This window comes from Vidua chalybeata, chromosome 1, assembly GCF_026979565.1.
Source record: "Vidua chalybeata isolate OUT-0048 chromosome 1, bVidCha1 merged haplotype, whole genome shotgun sequence".
Taxonomy (NCBI): Eukaryota; Metazoa; Chordata; class Aves; order Passeriformes; family Viduidae; genus Vidua; species Vidua chalybeata.
The window spans coordinates 65553359-65577321 of NC_071530.1; the positions used below are offsets into that span (position 1 = coordinate 65553359).

The 23963-nt window shown below is 38.9% G+C and overlaps 1 protein-coding gene and 1 long non-coding RNA gene across 6 annotated transcripts in view; one reads left to right on the forward strand and one right to left on the reverse strand.

Moving 5' to 3' along the window:
• The window catches only part of HIVEP1 (HIVEP zinc finger 1), a 127951-nt gene that overhangs the window by 99570 nt on the left and 4418 nt on the right, over nucleotides 1-23963 (reverse strand). The gene's annotated exons all lie outside the window — the stretch shown is intronic.
• Nucleotides 1684-23606, forward strand: LOC128801068 (uncharacterized). Its single transcript, XR_008435130.1, has 3 exons — nucleotides 1684-1805; nucleotides 21529-21725; nucleotides 23303-23606. It is a non-coding gene; the product is annotated as an uncharacterized LOC128801068 (long non-coding RNA).

Consider the following 23963-nt stretch of genomic DNA (forward strand, 5'->3'; position numbering starts at 1 on the left):
AAACATAAATATGTACTGAAGAACCAAGTTCTGCCCCCAGACTTATAGTAACTTAACTCTAGCGGGGAAGAAGTGTGCCCAAGAAAAACTCAAAAGGGGATTTTTTCCTTCATCTTTTCTCATACGTGAAATATAAGCATGTATAGCAATATCCCTGGTTTAGTTGTTCTGGTATTTGTTTTCCATTAAGCGGTATGAAACTTGCTTTAGCAAATATGTTTTGTGGGTTGTCATCCATAGCTTGTTAACCACTATATTCATTTAGGGACTACACATATGCTTTTTCAAATATAGACATAAGGGGAAGTGAAAATCATGCCAGAGAGCATTGGTTAGTTCCCAGGAAAGACAGCATCTAGAATTTGGCAGCCTTTAGACATGAGAAAAGTACAAACACAGTCAGACACAAAAATTTTAAGTCATTTGTGTGGACCATTTTTTTTATCTTGGTGATACCAACTTCTACAATTATTCATAGCTTAAATTGGTCTTATTTCTAAATGCAAAATACATACCATGGTTTCTTCCTGTTATATTGTACTAGAAATTGACATTTGCAAAACACCTTCCCACAATTCTGAGTCCTTCCAGAAACTTATTTTTGCTGGACATTTGACAAAAATACGTTGTAATTTCCTATATTGCTACCAAACCTCTTACAGAAGGACAGTAGGGTTGTTAAACAGAAAATAATGAGTTTTCACTGGCTCACCAATAAAGCAAAGAAGGAAAGTGGTCACATCAAATCACCAGAAGACACTGAGACCTGGTCACTACCACCCAGCAGAACGTGGCATGGTGATCCCCAAGGTCAGGCTAAAATTATTTAAATTACCTTCACACACAAAGCAACAGAGGTCTTAGATCCTCCCAAGAGCCACAGTCAGCAAAGCCTTCTGCACTTCATGAAGCCTGGCTCCCTGCTTGGACAGGGATCAGCCTCCCTACATGGCACCTGGCTTGGAGGCAAGCTCAGAAAAAGATCCTACTCCACAGCAGTGGTGTCTTTGGGTGGCAGCTACCATCACTGAGCAAGGAATCTGTACCTCACATTCATGTACAGCAAATAACCTCTACAAAACCACTGTGCTAGCAATGAGGCTCGCTAATTGGGAAAAACACACCCATTCCAAGCCATCTGCTTGGCTTACTGTTTTGTTATAGCCAAGATGAAAGAATCTTATCTTAAGCTCACAGCATTTTTCTTTTAAATAAAAATATACTGTTGGTTCTGTTAAATAAGCCAAAACAAAAGAAACAAAACAGAACAAAACCAAACAAAAAAACCTGAACAACCAAAGAATACCCTCAAAAAGCCCCCAAATCCCCACCATCAGCAGAAGTATCTGTCTAAATGCAGATAACAAGAGGAAGCTCATGTCAAACATCCCCTGCAAACACTCCCTCCAGAGGGCTGTTCCCCCTGCAGTACTCAATTCCAGCCTGTCCTAGGAGCTGTCTGGCTTCCTTCCTCACCAGTACTTCACTCCCAAAATGTGGAGTTAGTCAGAAGCAGATCTGTGTTTAAGAACATCACGGGGCTGGGTAGACAGGCACTGGAGTGAGGCTGAAGGCAGAGCCTCCCCTCAACCATTCTGTGCTGCTGCTCCTCCCACTGTGAGGAAGAGATGGCCATCACTTGGTGGTCATCCATGCACTGCACTCTCTTTTTTTCTCAGGGAATGGCCCTGTGCCCACTTTGGGTTGTTTGTCACTCCACTTGGTAAGAGACGATGTTTAAAGACAAGTCTTGGTGCTGGAACATAACACTGTTGAAGGCACAGGTTTGGCAGCCATCACCAAAGGTAAATTTGTTCTCTGCTGATGCATCTACTTCTTAACACTTGAGTTCTGGGATGGTTCCACGTATGGTTGAGCCTAAGGTATTTAATACATTGCAATTGCAAAGGATATCTGTAGAAAGAACATATTTTTATCACCATTTAAGAAGAAAAAGCTATTTATATTGACATTATAAGGAGGCCTTTTTAGGTTACAAAAAACCCAAGCAAAACCTTCAATTATGTTCAACATTTTAAATTCAAAATTAGGAGTTTATTCTGCAAGCTGTGATTGCACTGTGAACAGAGAATAAAACCATTCTGTGTGCTTCCTTAAGTTTTAAGAAAGTAATTAAATACTTCACGTTTATAATATTTTATTCACCTCAGCTCGTAAAAAATATTTAGACACATAGGGGGCCCATTCAAAATTTTGATCTAGTTTACTTGAAAACTATTTAAAGGAAATATTAACTGATACATACATTGCTGAATCCTTCTGCCAACAGTTGCTGATTATCCCAGCAGTTTTTCCTTCTACTGCTGTATGAAAGAAACAGCCAACTAATTCATTAACCAGGAGGTGCTGATTACATACATATTGTTAGCAAAAGCAAAAACTACACTTTTTCCCCTTCTCTCAGTTACAGTAATTTTAGGTGCTTGCAAAACAAGCAGAGAGAAAACATTTCAGCCTGAAACCCAATACTTAAATAGTACTTGGGCACTGCCTCCTTAGGAACCCAAATAAGACACAGAGAGCATTTGTACACTCAAATCCTAGCTAAGCACAGCTAGGAGCTATTCTCAATTAATTATTCTATTTAAAAAATAGGTAAAATTGAACAGACACAGAGCACTTGGTTTTGTTCCAGAACTGGAGCATTCTCTAACTTTACATTTATACATCCTTTAAATTCAATTTAATTTGAAATGCAAAAAAAAGAAAAAAAAAAACCAAAACTTTTTTTTTTTTTTTTTGCATAGTCCAACTACAGAAGATGTGGTTATACACGTAAGGAATGGATGCTGCCTTCTAATAAAATGATTCAACTGGTTATTTTCAATTTTACAATCCAGTGAATTTTACAAAACCATGAAGAATTACTTAGAATTTTTATCAGCACTTCCTGCCCATATATATATTTATGAATACCAAAATTTGTATACAATAGACGCTCCAATTATTTTCAGTAATTCATCACTGTGATGGCCAGAGCCCCCAAAAATTACTAAGGGTAGAACAGGCTAGTAGCTGAAGACTATTTAGAAGTATCACCCCACAGCCCAAGTCTGTCATTGATTTAATGCATCAGGTTTGGTCCCCAAGTAAAAGTAATAGTTCATGTTAATGTCATACATAATCACAATAAAGTGTTACTGCTCTAGAAGACAAAGTGCTGTATGATTCAATAAAGTGCTTCTAGTGCATTATATAAGTGAATTATTATAAGGTAAAACACAGGAATTTTAAGGATGCTCTTCAGCATCAAGACTTGTTACCAAAGAGGACTTAAAGATATGACAGGATCAGCATCTTGGTTGCCAAATAACTGAAGACAAAACAGGAAAAAAGGAGCTTAAAAAAAATCAACAGAAACATGATCTGAAATTTTCTTTCTTTAACTCTAGGAAAGATTTCCCTTTAGAAAGGGACATTATAAAGGCAAAAGACGCCTGTGCAGAGCTGGATTCTCTGATTTTTGTAGCTATAAAACACCTTGGCAAAAATCATAGAGAAACGTGTTGAATAGAATATATAGCAACAGTCTTTGTGTAATTTGGTTTATGCTTTACATTTTTTTGTTTGTGCTAACTCAGTAATCAAGGATTTAAACCACCACCTGGCTGAAACAAAACTAGTTTCTGCCTAAAGTTTCTTCAGCATCTCTAGTCACTTTGCAAGGTCACACTGAGGAGCAGTGATATCAAATGTCAGGAAAAGCAAGACTTTTTGCCAAACAGGCAATGTCCAGTGACTCCCTGGCACAGGGCAGACAAAACAAAGGCAAAGAATTGGTGACTCTGGGAAACAACTGATTTCACTTACTTAGTCCTCCAAAAGAAAACACTGAGACCCATCACTTTAATTGAGAATTTTATGCAGCATCTTACTTCATCAGAAAATATTCGGGATGGCAAGGCAGTATTTTCTCCATTGCCAACTTCTGATGTATTTTAACAGCTCTTTTCCTTCCTTCCATGATAAGCCAAAACATTCTACTTAATAACATTACTTTGCATCATCTTGGGCAGAATACTAACTACAAAAGGCAGGTGGATTTACCTTCAGGAAGCCCAATAGCTAATGGCAGTAACTTTTCAGAGCTCAATGACAAAAATATTATTATGTCTTTTATAGTTCCTACAGCCCTGCATCACCATTACAACAGAAGGCTGATAACTCATGCGGTATTTTTAGAAAAAGCTTTCCCTTACCAGTCTGGTCACAAAATCACATGGATTGGCATTAGGTTCACAAAGGGTAAAACTGAGTATTTTTTGTGCAAGAAGGCTGTCTGGAGCAGTAGCTCAATACTGCTTCTAGCACTTGTCATGTGATGGTTGCTGAGGGAATGGGTTGCAATACTTCAACAAGGTACCTTTATTCCCTTCTCAATATCTCGCTCAACAGCTGGATATCCATGCCCAATATTATTCTGTGCAACGTCCTGAATTATACCACAAATGGCTTACGTAACACAGCTAAACCAAACTGCTCTGATGGCAGCGATGAATGGGGACTCTGTTGTTGCAGCCCTTGCCAACTGTGTGCATCACTCTTGGTTCCGCTAACGCCGAGGGGGGACAAAGGCTATATTCTCTCCTTTATGGCAGCACAGCACAGTGATGATGCTGTAAATTAAAGAAAGCACAACATGCTGAGAACAGACTCATTACTACCTTCTTACTCTCAGTTCCAATACATAAGTATAGCATAGAGTTCCTCACATTGTGCTAAAAATAATGGGAAAGGGGAATAAATGTGGGACAGCCTTTGCACAGCTCAAGAACATAGATCCCACTTCCTCCATCTGGATCTAATTTTGTTGGGTGTTTTTTGCACCAACCATCTATCTACCATCTATCTTCATTCTTACCTTTTCTTCTACATATTTTCAGAGCATATCAGTAATTTAAAAAACAATTTTCTCTGGAACAGGAAAATCTATACTCCTATGAGAATCTCCATCACAGCCTGTTGTAATGTCTTATCTCTCTCCAATATCTTTACTTGAGGCAAATAGAAAAAAATAAGTTTGAGGAAACATCTAAGAAAGTTTCTTTCATAACTATATGTAGACATTTCCCACAGAGGTATGTAAATTACATAGTTCTGTTTCCTCCATAACCCCTTGTTTTACCCTGTGTTCCCTGTCCACTTCTCCTTTCCCCTACATATGTATATATATCACCTGGGCTGTCTGGCTGCTAGGTGTGAGCTCAAAATCATCAGGATCATTTAGGTAACCTAAATGGAGACTTCAGAAAGCGCGTATATAATAATAAAGCTGTTCACAGAAAACTGTGGGAACTCCATAGAATATTACAAGCCTGGAAGGATTAAGTATGCATACAGAAAAAACAGACTCAATTCTGATGTCCCAAGAGAAAACACTTCTGTATCGATACTATGCTTGCCTTAGGAACGATGAAATGCCCTTCAGCATCCTTATCATCTCAAAAAAACACCCCAAAAACCAACCAACCAAACAAACAAACAAACAAAAACCAACCCATACACAAGTGTTTTGTTATTTTCAGGAAGTTTTATCAGGATTACACCCAGCACCATTAACAATTACAGTGATCAAAGACTAAAGGATACTTGACCATGCCAAACACAGCCACCAATGCCTCTGGCTAAACAGCCCCACTCATACCCAGCCTAGACAAGTCCTTGGTTAAAAAAACAACCCAAAAAAACCTGGAAGTTTTCATAATATGACATTTCATGGAGATGACTACATTACAGTTCCCATAATATTTAGAAATCAGATTCAAAATTGGAGAAATGAAATGAATTAGTGAATGAAATCTTACTGCCAGTTATAAAAAACCAAAAAAATGCCCCAAAAGTTCTCAGGTTAACAGCACCCTGAAACAAATCCCACTCTATACATCTGGGATATATTCTCATGCAAACACAAATACAAATTAAAACAGTCACTAACAGGAAATATGTTTTCCTTTTTCTGTGTTTTCAAAGGAAGCAGAGAATTTGGTGCAAACCCTTTTCTCAAAGGTGGCTTTCTACACAAGTTAAGGCAAGCAAAAAGTCACTATGTGAAAGCTTCACAACACAGAGGAAACATCCAGCCCATCCCAGTCTATGTCAATAATTAAAATACTCTGCCAAAAAAAAAAAAAAAAAAAAAAACCGAAAATAAGCTTAGAAAGAGTTCAACCATTATTAACAGCTTAGACTTTAAATACAGTCTGAAAAATACAGCTACTCATGGGCACATGTTGGGCTAAAACAGCTGCTGGTGTAAGTAGTGCCCAATGCTAGTTTTACACCGGATTTTTTGGAGTGGAAATTACAGTCCTGAGCTGACTCTGTGACACAGTGACTGACCTGAGTGCCAAAGGGCAGTGCTGATAGGTCTACAAGGATCTTTTGTTCACTTTCAGGGGTGAAACTGTATCAACTGTGGCAAAAATCAAGACAAAATCTCCACAAGGGCTGCTGAGCTCTCCCACATTGCTTCTAATTACATATTGTACTTTAAACCATTCTTACAGAGATACTGGTGAAACCAATCCAGTGACAGCCTGACTCTAATCAACTTCTTTGCCAAATAAATGAGTAAATATGAGTAAACCTGGAGCAACAAGAAAACGTGTACCTGCTGCATGCAGTCACAACAAACAGGTTCCCTATGCCACTCACCTGCTTCTGCAGGGATTTAATCTGGAGACAGCGTACTTTGACATGAAATTCCACAATCACTGAACCAGGATTTTCCCCAAGGAACATAGAGTACGGCAGGAGCAGGAACAAGAGAAATCAAGGTGTTTGATATTGCACAAACATGCCTATTTACCAACTGGACATGAGCACTGAGAAACACCCAGACTCCTAAGCTCGCTAACTTCCATGAAGAAATTAACATTTCAAATCAGTAACCACTCAAAAATATGCTACGTTTATACATCCCAAAACCAAAGCATTTTAGGTCCCCTTATACAAGATTTTCTAATATTTTAGAAGACACACTGTCTGCCCTGTAGAGTTCCTCTACTCCCTTTGGGTTTTCCCTTTTGAATTTCCCTTTTACTTACTGAGAATGTCTTGAGGTGAGGTTTTTGGGGGGGTTTTCTTTTTAAAGTATTTATTCATTGAAACACCCCATTAGAAAAGGGCAGCACTACAACAAAATTATTTCTTTAAATCAAATCACACATTTCAATACCATGTAATTACCTCGATAAGAAGTCTGGCAACTTCTGTTTACATGCCTTAACTTGCTCCTTTGCATTCTGTAAAGTATTTTGAAGTGTTTAACTGGAAGTTACAGTATCCTCTCTGATACACAAAAGGAGCCTTCATCCTGCACCCACAGTCATTTTGGGTCATTAATCTGCATGATTCAAACACATCTGGATTTCTGTGAAGAGCTTATGACCAGTAATAAAAACTATATATAACCTAACTCAGTTTGGACTCCTGCATTCAACTGTCAGCAGGAGCTCTCCCCTTGGTTGTAGCTGTATTGCTCAACATGCAGTGTGCAGGAATTGTTTGTGGAAACATTTGGTATTTTTAGGCCTGGCCTCTCAATGGGAATTCCACACTGAAAATAAAGGTATCATTTATACACTCAAACCCCTTACTGAATCCTCTGTTACAAATTTACAAACGGGGGTGGAGGGTGAATTGCTCAGTTATAAGCTGGAATTTACAAATGTTTTTAAGCACCTGCTGACAATAACTATGAATTACGCTCTTGACATGAGTACATGCTTCTCATTTTCTGCAGAGAAAAAGACTTGGCCCAATACAGGACAGGAGCATGTGTAAAATGAATCAATATTGACTGAAAACCTACAAATCTGCTTTTCTGATTTCTAATTCTTCTTAGTTGCTCAAATATGTTCTTTTAATCTAATTTTTAAGGTAAGATACTTCATATATAATTTTTATTGAGAAAAAGGAAAAGAAGAGCAAATAATGTCAAAAAATATTTCCATGGGCATTAATCATGAAAAGAAAAGAGATAATCAGGAAGAAGCGAAGATGACACAGCTGGAATATTGGAATATTTACCCCTGTCTTTCTCTTAGCTGCATGCTCCACCATTAGTGTCAGATAAGGACAGTTATGGACAAAGCTTTTCTTTGAAGATATATTTATCCACTTAACTGCAAACTACTTTTTTTGGTGACTGTATGGAGGATTTTGACACTGAGCCTGGAAGCATTTCTGTACTTCACCACAGGAGTGCAGTTATTAGGAAGGGAATGAAGCAACCACCATTACTTGGAAGAGAATTTCTGTAGCAATGCCTCAGCTCCAGTTTCTGAAGAAAATGGGTGGGGCGATTGGATTTGCTTCTGGAAAAAGCTCGTGTTTTTTTCCAATGAGCTTTTTACTCAGAAGGTTGCATTGTTATTTTAATGAATATTTAGAATAGCTAGCAAGAGTTCCAAAAGAAGCTAAGCAATGTGTGGATCCAGCAGTTTTACCAAGGGACCAAAGAAGCAGTTTACCAGGAGTGAGACATCCCTTTCTCCATGTGTTGGCAGAATCCTGGATGATTTGCATCCAACAAAAAAATTGACATGACACAAAAAGCAGCAGTCTGGCTTCACGCACCCACGCCACAGCATCATTAGCCCTCTACAACTTCTAAACACTAAGTAAGCAGATCTGCAGTTCTAACGTTGGGATTTACATATGAAGCAGAAGGAACGAACCAGGTTTTTTAAAATTCATTTACCAAACACATTTTTCTCACATGGCCACGCATAAAGTATAAACGCATGTCAGTTTTCACCAATGCAACATCATACCAAGGTCCTCAGCACTCCTGGGCACGCAGTGGTGGAGAATAAGTTTTCCTCCCTCTGGGCAGCCAAAAGTCTATTCCGTCTATCTTCCCATGAGGATCTCATTCCCATGATTCATGTTTTATGGTTCCTAGGCTAGTGCAGTTCCATAGGCATGAAGTCAGCTGCTTCAGGGAGGTTGCATACAGATGAGAATTCCACAGCCTGTACACAACTGGGGCCAGGCTCCACTGAACCTGCTGGTGATTCAAAATCAAGAGTATGTGCCCTAGTCCATTGCACAGGCTCACTCTACATACAGCTTTTCACGTTCAGCAGCATACCTGCCACATTCACTGCAACAGCCCAGCCGAATGGAAGACACAAACACAGTTGCAGGGACACAGAAAAGGACTTGGCCACTACTGAAGGAAATTAATTCTCAGCAGAGCAAGCTATCCAGATGTTAATTACTTCTCAGGATGAATGAAAGTCTAACTGTGTCTTCAGGCACTTTATTTCAGTAATTCATTCACCACAGAGAACTTCCCTCAGATAAAACTCTCATAAAAGGAAAGTGCAGGCTGGGCAGCTGGTGATGCTGTTTAGTTGTGTCCCACTGGCAGCATAAGGCAAGGGCTCCTGCACAAACACATCTATATTTCATTAATCTATACCCTGTAGTGGTAGGCACAAATACATGAGTGGGTGGCTCTTGTAAAGAGAACCACAAAGCTCAAACATTTTAGGAAAAGATTCTCTTGGAAAACGCTGGGTCAGCAGTAACCACTGCTGCCCAGGCCAACCAGGAAAGACCCAGCTTCATTTCCCAGTATGACCCTAACTGACCATTCCAAGGCATGATCCAGCAAGGACTTTGGGCACAATAGCTCCTCAGGCTTTAGTAGAGAGTGGGTGCCTACACACCTTGGTTAAGCTGTCCCTTAATCCTCCTGTGCCTCCGCTTCTTTACTTCGTGGTAGTTGTAACAGCAGTATCTTATTTTCAAAGGTCTGTTGAAAGAAGTCCTGCTAAAATTATGGAAACCCCAATGACAGTTGGTGAAAAATGTGAAAAGCAGAAGGGGAGGGAAAAAAAAGAAAAAATAAGCCAGTAATATCACTTAAAGACTTGCTCACTATGAGAAGAGGGCAATTGTTCCATTTGTTGCTTGCATATGTTTACTTTCTATCCCTTCCCAGTCCTCAAAACCTCTGCCAACTCAACAACAGAAGTCCTTCTGTGTAAACAGAAGTCTTTGCTCTACAAACCCAGGTAGAAGACTAATAAGAAACCTTGCAGAGGATATCAAGCCTAACGCAACAGAAATACAGCAGGTGGAGGGGAGAAAAGGTTTGTGTCATCAGAACGCACAGAAAGGATATTGAGTTTGTTTTGGAAGAAGGAAGAGTCAAGTCATCCTGTGCAGGAACTCCCTGTCCAATTCATGAGCACAGTACATTGTCTTTCCTTTCAGGCAGTCACATTAAGAAGAGGAGCCATGGCTTCTCAGAAGTGTCCCACCTTCCTGATGTTATCCCTGTGTGAATATTCCCCTTCAAATTTAAATCACTCTACCTAAAAATTCTTTGGGAACAGCTCAATCCTTGTGTGAGATGTCAGTTTAATGAGGCATAATTTAAAAGGCAAAGGGTAAGAAGCAAACAACATAAAAACAGAGAGTCACGAGAAAGCAAAGGAGGGGAGGAAGGGAGGGAAAGGATTCCGTTTTGCCTCTCTACAGAAATTGTTTTGATACAATATCCCTGTTGCATGAATTTTCCATATGCCTGTGTCAGATCCACTATTTCAAGCCACAGAGCTGTCAGATGCTCGTTTTTTATGGCATGCTTACGTGGCAGGCCAACCTTTCTGTTGAATCAGTTTTTCACAAAGTTGGGATCTGCAATCCAGAAAGATGTGCATGCTCCTTTGGCCACAAAGTATCAACTTTGCAGCCGAAGTGATTTGGCAAAGCAAACCACCATCTCTGGTACCTAACAACTGTCATCAGAATCAGTGCTTTTGCATGGAAAAGAGCACATTATAAGCAACATAAGAAATCATAACTATTCCCCACACATATATGAAGCCATGGAAATGCATATTTAAATGATCAGATGCTATCCTAGATTGGCAATTCTTAAAATAATCAAGAAAAAATGTACAAACTTTTGTACCAGCTCAACTTGCTTTGTCTTTAACAAAATGAGGAACAGGAGACATTTAGTTCACGAACAGAAGTCTTAATACTTAAATTAAAACTTAGTTTTGTAACTTAAGTGACATAAACACTTTTTCCTTTAGTCATATCTGATTAAGAAACTCCATAATCCCACAACTGAAGTGAAAATATCAGTCACATTGATATCACTTTACAAGGCTGAGGGAGGCGGGTGCACATTTTTTACCTTACATCCCCAGCATTTAGCATCTGAAAGATTATCTCCATGCCTCATATTTTGCTAAAATAAAATTGCATATTTAAATACAGCCTAAATGCTAATCAGGATATAAACATTTAAATAACAGAATGCAGATCCGTTAATCAAAACTGATTACCAGCTTGCTTTCCATTTACTGGGGGCTCTTCTGTAAAATACGGCCTTAGTTACTGTTGCCAAAATTGTGTTTTTAAAGCCTCTTGGAGAAAAAGCTGATTACTTACAACATTGGCTCAAGAGACACATTTCAGGACAGTGTTTCCTAGAAATGTGAGACTGCAATTTACTTGCAGGTAACCACTACATAAATGTGCCTCTGTATTAACCCTTTTCAGTTATCTTAACACCAGGCTTTGTCTCCTCTCTTCCTTTTTCTCATAACAGTAGATTTTAAAATATTTCATATTTCTGAATGCCCTTGCAGAACTATGTGGTTAGCCAGAAACTTTCAGCTCTGGAAAATACCAACCACTACATCCTTTTCAGGCCAATATTTCCCACTTGTAAGAAATTAATATTCAAATACTCATCTGTTTCCAAGTATTTTTTAACAGTTTTTATAAATTAATACATTCAACTAAGGAAGGCCAGTGCTGGTGAGCTAAGACTGTCACTGGCCATGCTGTGCAAACTATGGTTTAGCTGTCAAACTGAAAATCAGAAATCCACAAGCAGCATTTGTAAGATTTTACCACTTGACTGCAGGCAATATTAAGGTCCACAGAAGAATATATTCTAATGGCTTCAATCTATCTTTTACCCTTGAGGCTACAAAGTGATGCAAGAAAGGAGGCTGTGAGGCATGTGGGGCACATCAGCCTGCTTATCACACACAAGTTTCCTTTGACTAAAGAGATCTACTGGAAAATCTCATCAGTGTTTTGCTAAAGCATGGACGTTGAACATTCAAAAGAAAAGCTGCTAGAATGTGAATCTCCTACAAATGGGAAAACTGAGAACTGCTCTGCCCGTCCCCCTCTCCTCCCCCTTCCCCAAAAAAGAACAAAAGTGCTAAAATTGCTGTAAAAGTTGGGAAAATATTCCAATATTAACCATTTTTTTGCACTTTCAAGCAATCCTGTATTTATACAGATCTATGAGAAATGCAGCCATATGCATACTTTCTCTTTTATCTTGGAGACTGTAGGAACGCTGCCTAAAATAATGGGGTCAGTTTTCAGGTATACTGAAAATCCATTACTTGCCCTTGCTTCCCAAGCACGTTACACACAGGTATCCCATCCTTCAAACCTGGCTTCTCTACAGCCAACTTCTTGTTCTGCTTTTTCAAAGCACTATACAGATGTTATTCCTGAAGAACACATTCTAACAGTGTTTTTTTGTATCTACAACTTTGTTCAAGGAGCAAACTGAAATGTGTGAGATGTTCTCAGTATCAAAGGTTTTTCAGGTTTAGAATCAGGAGGAAAGAACAGGCAGGAGTAAGACAACACTACGAATTTTTCTGTTTCCTAGATGCCCACTAGACTGTTTGTCATACTTGCATTAGCAGGCAGAATTGCAGAAAATAAAAAAAGCACAGAAGAAGAAGAAGAAGAAAAAAAAGCTGTTAAAAAATAAAGTCTTAAAGGAGAATATGCTCTTTATTTTTGAAAAGGCATGACAGAAGTCAGTCATAAGATACTGGGGAAACATTAATAATTAAAATGTGTTTTTTTGCCAAGCCCACATCCCACCCGATTGCCTATGAAAATGTCCCACAAGCTCTGGGATGTGCCCCATCTGTGTATGATGCCCCCTCACTCTAGAATAGGATTCTAGCCTAATTAATTAAGTTAAGCTTAATTAAGTCTAAGAGAAAGAAGATTGAACCTTTCAACAGAGAAGCAGACCCACATTTTAGCAGCCAAACTGGCATGCTTTCTTCCACTGCAACAATGGATTTCATGTACATGAACAGGGATGGCAGCCAGGTTCTGTAGCAATTCTGGTACCAGACCTTGCTGAAAGGGCACTAAGGACCAATTGCATTTCTGCAAGTCTGACGAAAGGAAAACCATCTGGTATGAGAACAGCAATTTCTCCTGATATCTCCAAAAGTTACATCACCATTTCAGAATTTTAAGAAAGAAAAGGAAAAAAAGGACGTAAGGAAAACACTATTCTGAACATACTAATCGACGCATTTATCTGGATATAGCACACGTAGGCAGTGTTCTAAAATAAATGTAATATTTTATTGTCACAGAAATGTATGTTGTTTAAAATAAAGAAAAAACCATCAGGGGAAGACAAAATTAAATGTTCCATAAACTGTTAACACAAAAAAGGTACTATCACACCTCCTAAGAAATACATGCAATACTTGAGACAAATGCAGCAAATCCTCATTGTAAACTACATAAAGATACATTTAAAAATTACTAAATCATTCCTGCAATAAAGTTTAATATTTTCACAGTTTCTGATCTGCCTTTTGGCCACAAAAGCACTGCCCTTACACTCTTTTATGATTCCAGGCATTAGACTATGCCATGTACATATTTTGCTCTGCCTCTTGACAGTGGAGAATTACAGGAACACTTGGGTATTTTAGGTATTCTGCTAAAAAAAAAAAATTATAGAGTACAGTACTTTAAACACTATTAATACATACACCATTGTGTTTTCTCCATGGACCTGTGACAGAAATACTTCTTTCTGTAAGAAATCCTAAAGCAGGGACAAAGGTAAAATCCATACATCTACTGAATATGAGACATGCACTTCACTTCAAAAAACACAGTGGCTAGAGATTCCTTACAGTAATGGAACAGTAAAACTACCACAGCAATTATATTTTAAGTGCCACTTCCATACACTTTTTTCGTTTTGCTGGCTCTGTATTCTGTCTGCATTGCAACCTTTAGGGTAAGAATAAGCCTTCAATCTCCCATCTGACTTAACAGAGCCCAGAAGTTAAAAACAATGCCATTTAATATTAACTTACCCTACTTACCAGCCCCAAAAATTAGGCCAAAAATCAGAGGAAATCATGTGGTGTGCTCTGGATATTCCATGACTACCACCGCTGGCAGGGAGTAAGCCACATATTTCATAGGTAACTAGGAACACACACACAGTTGTTTTGTAGCGACACTACACCACGGGCTCCTGCTGAACCGCTGCTTTTTCTCCCTGCATCTCATTCCAAACCTTTCCCAGTTTCAGCTCAGGAGGTTTGTCCTGGGATTTACAAAGGGCACTTGCTGGGAACCTATCTTTTAGGAATTCAGGAGGGAAGAAAGTTTATGGGGTATTTAAAATATGAACATGCATTCTCTACTTTCTGTTGGTAATCAAAGATGTTAAATCCAGTTTACTGAACTGGCCACATGCATACGACAAAGATTAAATTTTCCAGTACAGATGCTTTTTTCAACTTTGCTTTAGCAAAATCCTCCTGCTTTTCACAATCTGTGGATCCTTACAAAGACATCTCTTCTTCAGCCTGCCACCAAAGGCCGTACAGGAATTGCTAAACCAGCATAGTCTCTGAGCAGCCTCATTCTGAGAGAAGCTTTAAAGGCATTTAAAAAGCTTTTATTTAAAAACAAACAGCACCGCCTCACCTACTGAACTAGAGCTTCTCCACTTCCCCCATAAATGCTGTACTAAAGGCTCCAAAAATCTGCCATGGCATTTTATTTCCCCCCCTCGTTCCTCTTAATGTAAATATTCTGAGTTATGATACATTTAAACAAGTAGCGGGGAAAACTGCACTTTGCCCAACACATGTGATTTGGAAACTTGAAGTCCAGTTTATTCATCTGTTTTAACATAGCAAGGAAAATCTTACTTTCCCAACTAAGAGCCCCAGTTTCTCTCTCCATAATCTCATAAGCCATTACTGAACTAAAATGCTTAACACAGAAGTCCAACATACCAAAGAATGAAGCAGCTTAGGAACTTCGTCCTGGTATAATCAGCTCTCTGAAAATGTGTGGCTATAGGAGGTCTCCTTTGATTTTTTCCAGCATAAATATTTACAGCAGTTTGCAATTTGAAATCAAAATATCTGATTGTAAGAAGAAACTTGGAATACATACCATGAAAGGGAACAATTCCTGTATTAAAAACCAAAACAGAACAACATAACTCAAAACAGTCTTTTGCAAAGTTTCCTGAATACATTAAGGTGGGCTGTGAGTGTTTTGAAGGTAGCAACTGACTGTGGTTAGAAGAAAAGCAGTTCCCATCTTTTCAACAATTCTGCAAAGGGTTAGGTCAAACAGATGCTCCCACCTAACATACAGGCAACTGTGTTGTTACTGAGCTCCCTGCACAAGGTCCTGCAGGCCTGTCCACTCAGCTAAGGACTGGGAAATCTTTCCACATATAAGAATCTTCACCTGGAGCAGCAGGCAAGTATTTGGCACACAAGCCCTTTCAAGCATAGTAACACTGGCTTTATTATTTATTCCTCTGGTATCTTTTTTATTATGGAGAATTAATTAGAACAAGGTATTTTAAAATAGTAGCAATATTCTTGGACAGTTTATTGGGCTGGATATAAGACACATCAGTAACACTACCACAACTGTAACCCAGTGGACTGAAAACTTCAAAGTTTGGAAATACTGACAGGAGTCAACAGACAAACTTGTATAGTTCTGAAGCCCTAAAAAGTCAATTGTGAAAACATGAGACCACAAGCCTTTGCCTTTTTCAAAGCAGCCATTTAAGATGTAGTTGACCATAAATCTGCAAGAAGGCTCTCTTAACCAAGGTTCTCTGGAATTTTGCTATTTACATGTCCATTTCAGATGGTTACATATTATTGGTGGCTGTTGGGTTTTTCATTTGTTGCTTTGGTTTTTTACACACAAACACACATGCGCGCGCACACACACGCACACACCCCCTCCCCCCATTTAAAGTTACCTTACATACATGCACCAACCCAAATATCAATTCTGAGATGCAAGGATTTTAAAAAAACCCAGAAAACAAAAAGCCATATTCTTCTAAATGCTCATAAGAAAGCTTGGTTCATAGAAAATGTAATTGTTCTTGGTCTCAAAAGACTGGTCTCAGTTTCATCCCAAAGTCAACTGCCTGCTGTAACAGAAATACTTGAAAGAACAACTGCTGAAATCTTACTTTTTGTTTCTCTTTCCACAACTACCATTTTCTTCATGACCTTCCTAACATGCTGGAGTTCGTGCTTCAGCAAATGTCAAATTCTGTAGCATTTCTTACTCCACGCTCAATTAGCAATAAAGAAGATACAGACGTAAAGGTGATGCGGAATTAAAGACATGCACTGTTTCCACTTCACTGAATTCTGAAAGAAATCTAAACTGGCTTATACATAGTTTTCAAGTCCCACTTCACTGCTACTTTTTTTGTTTCCATAGGAATTTGATTTTTTTGAGATTACCCTTGACCATTCCTTTCCAGCTCAAGACTGATATCTAACTTCAATTATAATGGTTTTCTATTCCATAAAAATACAATTTGTTGTTTCCTCAAATGCAAAGAGCAGAACTAAGCTCTTTCCTCCATTCTTTTATTTTTATCAACATTCTTGCAGGTATTTCTTTGCAATCCTGTTAGCTGGAATACCATTCTTACACCTTCCTCCTTCATGCTATTTTAACTCCCTCTGAAAGCACCTATTTTCACCATGGTCTATATCCAGCAGATTCTCTTTGTATTATCCCAATTCTCTTTTCCCAATATTTAGCATGCATATGCAAAAATCTATACATATTCAGAGCTGTCAGTGCCAGCTACAATCAAGTTCAGTTTTCTGGACCTCCTTATTAATTTGTTAAATCTTAGCTACTTTTTTTTTTCATTCTGAAAGAAAGTTCTACGCTAATTTTAGAGAGACTATTTTATTTTATTTTTCATTAAGGTGTCAGCTGAGACCAGTTCAGTTTCCTGCTGGCTTACCAGTACAATAATAAAATTCCTAAAGTCATCCATTAAGAACCTGCATCACTTGTGAAGTTTGGAAATTCGTCAGGAGAAGGAGGGTTCTAGAAGGCAAAGCAAAGAAAGCAGAAACAAGGAACACACCTTTTGTTATCCGCATGAAAATTGAGACCTGCTTTTGGGCAATTAAAGAAGCTCAAAAAAAGCCTGCTGCTCGTAGATGGCAAATAGAGGCTTACAACATAGTTTCACCATGAGTTCAAGCAAGAGGCTCAAGGCAACTCCTGCCGCTGCACTGTCTCTCCCTGTCTGCCATTGCCACCAGCTCCAGCAAGGGTGTATAGCATCAGGGAACAACCAACCCAGCCCAAAAAGCCAATCCAAATGATGCTGGCATAACTCACTCTGGGTGCCACTACTTCTTCCATGGTGGGGCCAGCAAAAATATAAGTGACAAGCATCTCAGGTGGGCAGAAGGCAGGAACACAACACCACCTCCTCTTCCAGCAGCAGTGGCTTAAACCAGTCTCAAAACCAACTGGGAAATTACATTAAAGGTCTTCCTCACTAGAGACCTTTCCTGCCAGCGAGTATTCCCTCCTGGCTTCAGGGGCTTTCTCAGCAACAGTGTGAAACTCTGACACAAGATGGGAGAAATTCCTTTCTCCAGAGCCCTGTGCCAGGTCCAGGCAGGGCACACCAGCACATGCTGCCCAGCTCACACAACAGAAACCTGTGCTGCAGCTTGAGGTCCCAAAACATGAACGACTCACAGAAGAACTTTGTGGTTTGATATGGTGGAATGTCTTTAGTTTGGTATTTTAGAAGCTAGGGAGTAAGCTTTAAGAATACCTTCTAAATGCTAAGATTGTGAGGTGAAGCAGCAAGAAGTTGGAGGATGCCAAAAGCAAGAGTGTTTATGCAAACGAAGCCAGTGCGCAAACTGAGCTGTGCTCACTGCTTGGCTCTGTTTACTACCAGTTTCTTCATCATCTTTTCCGTTATTTAGCCTCCGAGTGCCTGCTTCACAACACTAACAACTTAATCTTCTGAGTCATTAAAAGCTGATGTGGAACTGGTATCTTCAGTTTATAGCAGAAAACAGAAGCATAGAGAGATTAAGAGACAGAGAGAGATTAAAAGTTATGCCAAAATTGTTGGCTAATTTTGGATCTTCAGCTTACATCACCTAGACCTTGATATATTTTTTTTTTATGTATCTTGCACTTTTGCAGTATTTTGCACCAAACTGTCACCATAGTGGAACAACTGTTCTTGTATAAACTCAGAACTTGTGCCTGGGTATCTCAAAGCAAAGTGCAGCATTCACCATTAGTGGGTGGCTGCAAAGGTTTGGTGCAACAGAATCTCTCAGTCTCAACACAAGGAACTCAGTAGTAGAGGCAGAAATTTAACACAGCTCAAGGCAACAGTGACCAGTGTTATCCACCCTACTGTTTCTTCCCCTCTTGCAATCCACTCTCAACAGGCTTTTGTCCATCAACTGTGGCTACTGACAAAAGACACCAACCATCCTGATAGTGAATAGGTCTACACTGTGGAAAACACATGATCAAATTTGGGAACACGGCAAGACAGGAGCAATAGGAGTGATTGGAAAAGTGCAGCTTTAAACATAGCCTTTCTTACACCATGGAGTATGTGGGACAGTTTATTGCATTTAGACATCATTCACATTACAATAAAATTTAAGGTCTGCAGGCACATTGATATCTAATCTGCAAGATGCTGGACCATACACACCGTAAGACCCAGACTAAAGATCTTACACCTTTTAACCAGTAAAACAAAAAAAGCAAAAAAAGAAACATTATCTTTCCACATCCCAAATGAGAACCTTAAGACACACAGGAAGAGAGAACTTCTGTGGTCAACAAGAAGCTCTCAGTATGTTCACTGCACTACAGGTGGATCTGCTGGTACTCCAGTTGGTGATAGATCAATAGAGCCATGCATTCTCTCTACCTTCATGAGAGACATCTGGAGCTCAGATTTGGTTTGTAGAAGAAATTATACGAAATTATCTGACATACAGAAAGAAAAACTGCTGCCAAATCATGAGATATTTTCTGTAATGAAGTCACCAAGTCAAAACTCTGACTTCTTGTTCCACCTGTGTCCCACTCTTGCTCCAGAAACTTAGGCAAGACACACATGCAACACCTTTACAGATGCCCAGAAGTAATCTACAGAGCACAGAGCATCAGCACTTCTGATGTACTAATACTGCACCAGCAGCCCCTCTGGAACATCCTAAATTAGAGCATCATTTTTGTTTCAGAAACAATACAAAGATCCAAAAGTCACATGTGCTTTTAAACTTCTTTTGACTCAAGCAAGCACAAATTCTAGAAGCAAGCCTTGAGAAAGCTCAATATTTTTATTAAGCCATTTGATGAAAATCATTAATGAAGCACAGCACACAAATCTATTCATAACTTACACAGACTACACAACCAACACTAATAAGGAATATCAATCTGTCAGCTTTCAACATAGACAGACCTATTTCAGCACTGAAAGCACTCTACAATCTTAAAACAACATGAAGAGACTTTGCTAACTCATACTTGAGAAGCAGAAAATGCCTAGCTCTTCTGGACATTTTAAGGCCATTATATACACAGCTTTCTAGCAAACTTAAGCATGCTTTTTAGATTACTGCAAAGCTATCAACCTATTCAGCAAAGTTACTCATATTATACTTGCATTTCCTTATCAAATGTAAAGCGCTAGAAGATTTGGAAGCAGCCGTTGAACATTATGGGCCTGTCTGCCATTGTTTCCAAAGAAAATACTTGATTGAGAAGGAAAAACAGCAACAACTTGTCTTCTGAAAAAATAACAGAAAGCTTATCTAGAAAGAGAGAAAATTCAAAATATTTGTCACAGTTTTGTTTTGGTGAATCACAGCACTGTGCTAAACAGGGTACACATAACAAAACTTTTCATTTTAAACTCTGCAATTGGGTACTTCTGAGTAAACAAAAACATGAGCCAGTTTTCCTTCTATATCCTCACAACCATCTAACAACAAACCAAACCCACTCAGTCCTGCTAAAAGCATGACTCTCTAGAGTAACTGTATTTCTGGGAATACATTACAGATTCCGTGAAATGTTTTGTTACACGTGTGGATCAATTGGCCATGTAAATACAGGGTGCAGCCACCTGCAAAGGAGTCTTTTTGTTAGTTTTAGTGAGCTAAAACAGTAAAGAAAAATAAGAAAATGAGACCTCTGGGTGTCTGAGCAAGACAGGCATTTTCCTCTTCTGAAAATATTTTCCTTTTTGTTTTCTGAAGGAGGAATGATGATGCTTTTCATTAGCAACACAATACACACCCTTAAAACATCAGGAATACCCGCTTATGAACTCAGCTCCAGTCACAACACTGATGGACAACCCACGCCAGGCTTTTCCCATGCATACCTTTGGCCTCCACCTCTGAAATTACTAAACACTCTCCAGAACTTCCATGCATCCAATCCACATCTTTCTTTGAGACATGGAAAACTGTAATTTCTCTCAAATTTTAGCCACTCAGCCCCACTGCTGGGGATGACAACGACTGTTAAGTTGGTCAGGAGACTCAGCCTGACACTGTGCATGACTCCTCTGACCAAAGCAGCCGACTGGTGATGACAACATGTTTCACCTTAGGGAGGGATTTGCAGTGAGAAGCAGGCAAGGTTATGTGACAAAACAACCTATCGAAACAAGGGCAGCACAGCACATGCCTTATTGGTACCTTCAGATTCAACATGCTCTTTCAGATGCAAACAGGCATCAAAGCCATGTCACTAATACATTCATGAAAACAAATGGTCAACTAATTAGATTAGTTTTTATTTGCAAAATAATGCTTCTCATACCCCATCTTACTTATATAGGTTTCTTTTCCTGCTGTAAAATTAGGTCAGTATAGCACTATATTGAATCATCGATAAGCAGATAGTGAAATCTTCAGGATAAAAGACAGTGAAATCTTCAGAATATTAGGATCTTCACTGATCCTAACACTTTACAGCCACAGCTTTTCTGCCAAAGGCTGTCAGATTTTTCAGAATATACAAAATGAGCAAAATCAAGCTATGATAGAAAACAAAGAGCCCTAAGGTTTCCTGACAAAATCTTAAATTTAGCTCTCTATATTAAATAATGTTACTTTATTTTCCCCAGACAATAAGGTTGCTTACAGTAAACACAGCCAATATTAAAACCTTCAAAATTTATTCCTACACTGCAGCAAACCTCAAATTAACTAATGAGAGTGTGTGGGGGGGGATCTCTATGATGGTTTTTCTCCTGTGCATTTTCTTGGCAGGAAGGGAGAGAGGGATTGTGTTGGGTTTTTTTTAAGGGAAAATACTTTAGGTTCTTGAACTTGGTTATTTATTCTCCAGGCTGATTTGGACTGCAAGTGCAACCCAAATAACCCATCTAATGCACAACAGCATAGAGAGAGTCTCAAGGGTTGTTCAACAGTGATCTCCAAAAAAGTTAAACATTGACGGGCTCTGAGCAAGTCTAGTTAAAGCTGTTGGCAATTTGATTGCTATGGGGCAATGAGAGGAGCTGGCAGCAGGGAAGGAGAAGCCAGGTAAGGCCATGGAGTGTTCTTTGTACATAGTACAAAAGGTGACAATAAGGTTTAGACAACTTAAAAATAGCTTTTAACCTAAAAACCTGTAAAAAACACAGGTTACTTAATCATACACCTTTGTCTTTCAAACGTTACAGAACATATTTTTTTGGTTGCCAAGTTTGCTGAGTTTCACCTTCGGCCATATACATTTATGTTTTTTTGCACACTTAGTTGTCATCAATACCAATTACCGTGGATTAAACCACATGCTAAACCACCTTTTTTTAAAAAATTTTAATGGTTAATTAATAGTACCAATTTAAGATGTGTCTGACATTGCATACGCAAAAATTAGCTGTCAGAAAACAGACCTGTGAAACCTTTCAGTTTCCCCAAGTTCCAGCACAAACTGAGGGTTCAAGCAAGTATTTTCTGCAATGCTCTCGGGGACTGATAAGGAGACTAAAGAAAGTGAAATCCAGTTTTCTTCATTATCTAGACTAGAAATGGAAATAGTGTATAACTAATGAGAAGTAAATTGATTTTTCAAATCACTTCACCTCTAACAACCCACAACAGTAGCAATATCTGCTCACAAGGTGTTGAAGTTTACAGCAACCTGTGTAGTTTTGACAATCATTGAGCTGTTCCAACGTAATTTCTAACTATGGGCTTGCTGTATACACTGCTATTTCCCTTCCCAACATTTAACCCATCTAAATTCATTCAAGAACTCCATTAGTTGTAGAAAAATAGGAACTGATGAAAACTGCTGTAATGGGGTTGATAAAAGCTAAATGACTGGAGATACTATGCAAGGAAAAAAAGGCAACTAATTTCTTACACAATTAAAGAGTTTAATTAGATTATTTATTTAAGTGAACAGAGAGCTTTACAATAGATCTAATTCCTATTAAGTTTCAAGCAATACAAGAGTAGATATCAGTCAGAGTACTAAAATTAGATCACTCTCATATTTAATCAGAAAACATAAGCTCAGTTATGTCAGCAACTTGGTACGCAGCAATATTGAAAACTCAGCTCTGATTTATTACTTCACATCCAGTAAGAAGGAAAAATGTAAAATTCCTGATCTGTTAGAGAAGTTTATCCATCATACCAAAATGCTACTCAGCACTTCCTGAATAAAGACACTGCAAAAATGTCTTCTCCAGCAGAGACTGTTAGTGGTAGCAATGACAATATTCTGCAAACACGAGGTCTCAGATGCAGCTGTATGCACAAGCCCTTGAGAGACTCTCAGCTGTAAACCAACTGAGACACATGAGAATGTTTGCTGTGTTTTGACATAAAAGAGTTAAAACCGGAATCAAATGCTGTTCCTGCCGCTAAAGCTTTATGTTGATGTTTGTGGTTTTGTAATGGCTTTTTTCCTCTGAAGGGATGCTTCCATACTGCAACTGTAAAATTAACCTAAAAAAAGCTGATGACAGCTACATGTAAGGGTGCAGGTGGAAGCATGTTCTTCCAAAAGCTTGGTAAAAAGGGTGGGGATGGAAGCGTGTTCTCCCTCAACATGGATGTCTGCTCTTCAACTGACCTGCATTTTTCCTCTAATTTAATTCCTCCAGGGCCACTTCTACCAAGGATCAGATTCCTCATGTTCACACGGGCTTGGTAAAGTGCACTGGGATTTTGTTCAAGGAAATGCCAGGACATGTAAGCTTGCCAGTTTGCAGAGCAGCTTTCTCACCTGCTTGGCCCTTACAGCCAAGCTACCATGTGGCTGTGTAAAGGCAGGAGAGCAAGGAGACCAAGGTCAAACCTAGCAATGCTCAAGGTAGCATGGGTGACAGGTGACAGATAAAGTGAGAAGCCATGCATGGGAGGAGGTTCTGATCCCCTCAAAAGCAAGCCAAACTGACAACTATTAAAGAAAAACAACTACCAGCTGCCAGACTGTCAAGTTCTGCCATGTCACACCCATTTCCCACCTCCCCCTGTATTTCAACTGTAAATTCTCTGATAAGGAAACTGCTTCTTCCTTTGCATTTTCAAAGTTCATGCTGGCTATTGCTGTAAGCTGGAGAATATCAAGAATGCTGTCAAGTACACAGACTGCAGGAATAAGGACATGTTCCAGTTATTTCTCTGTGAAAATTAGAGCGATCTCACAGACAAGTCCTAAAACTTGCTTACAAACTATTTTTGGAACAAAACCAACTTCTTAAATACATATTCCTTTAACCTCATAATTGAAACTGCAACCGAGTTTCCCAAGAGCTTTTCCTT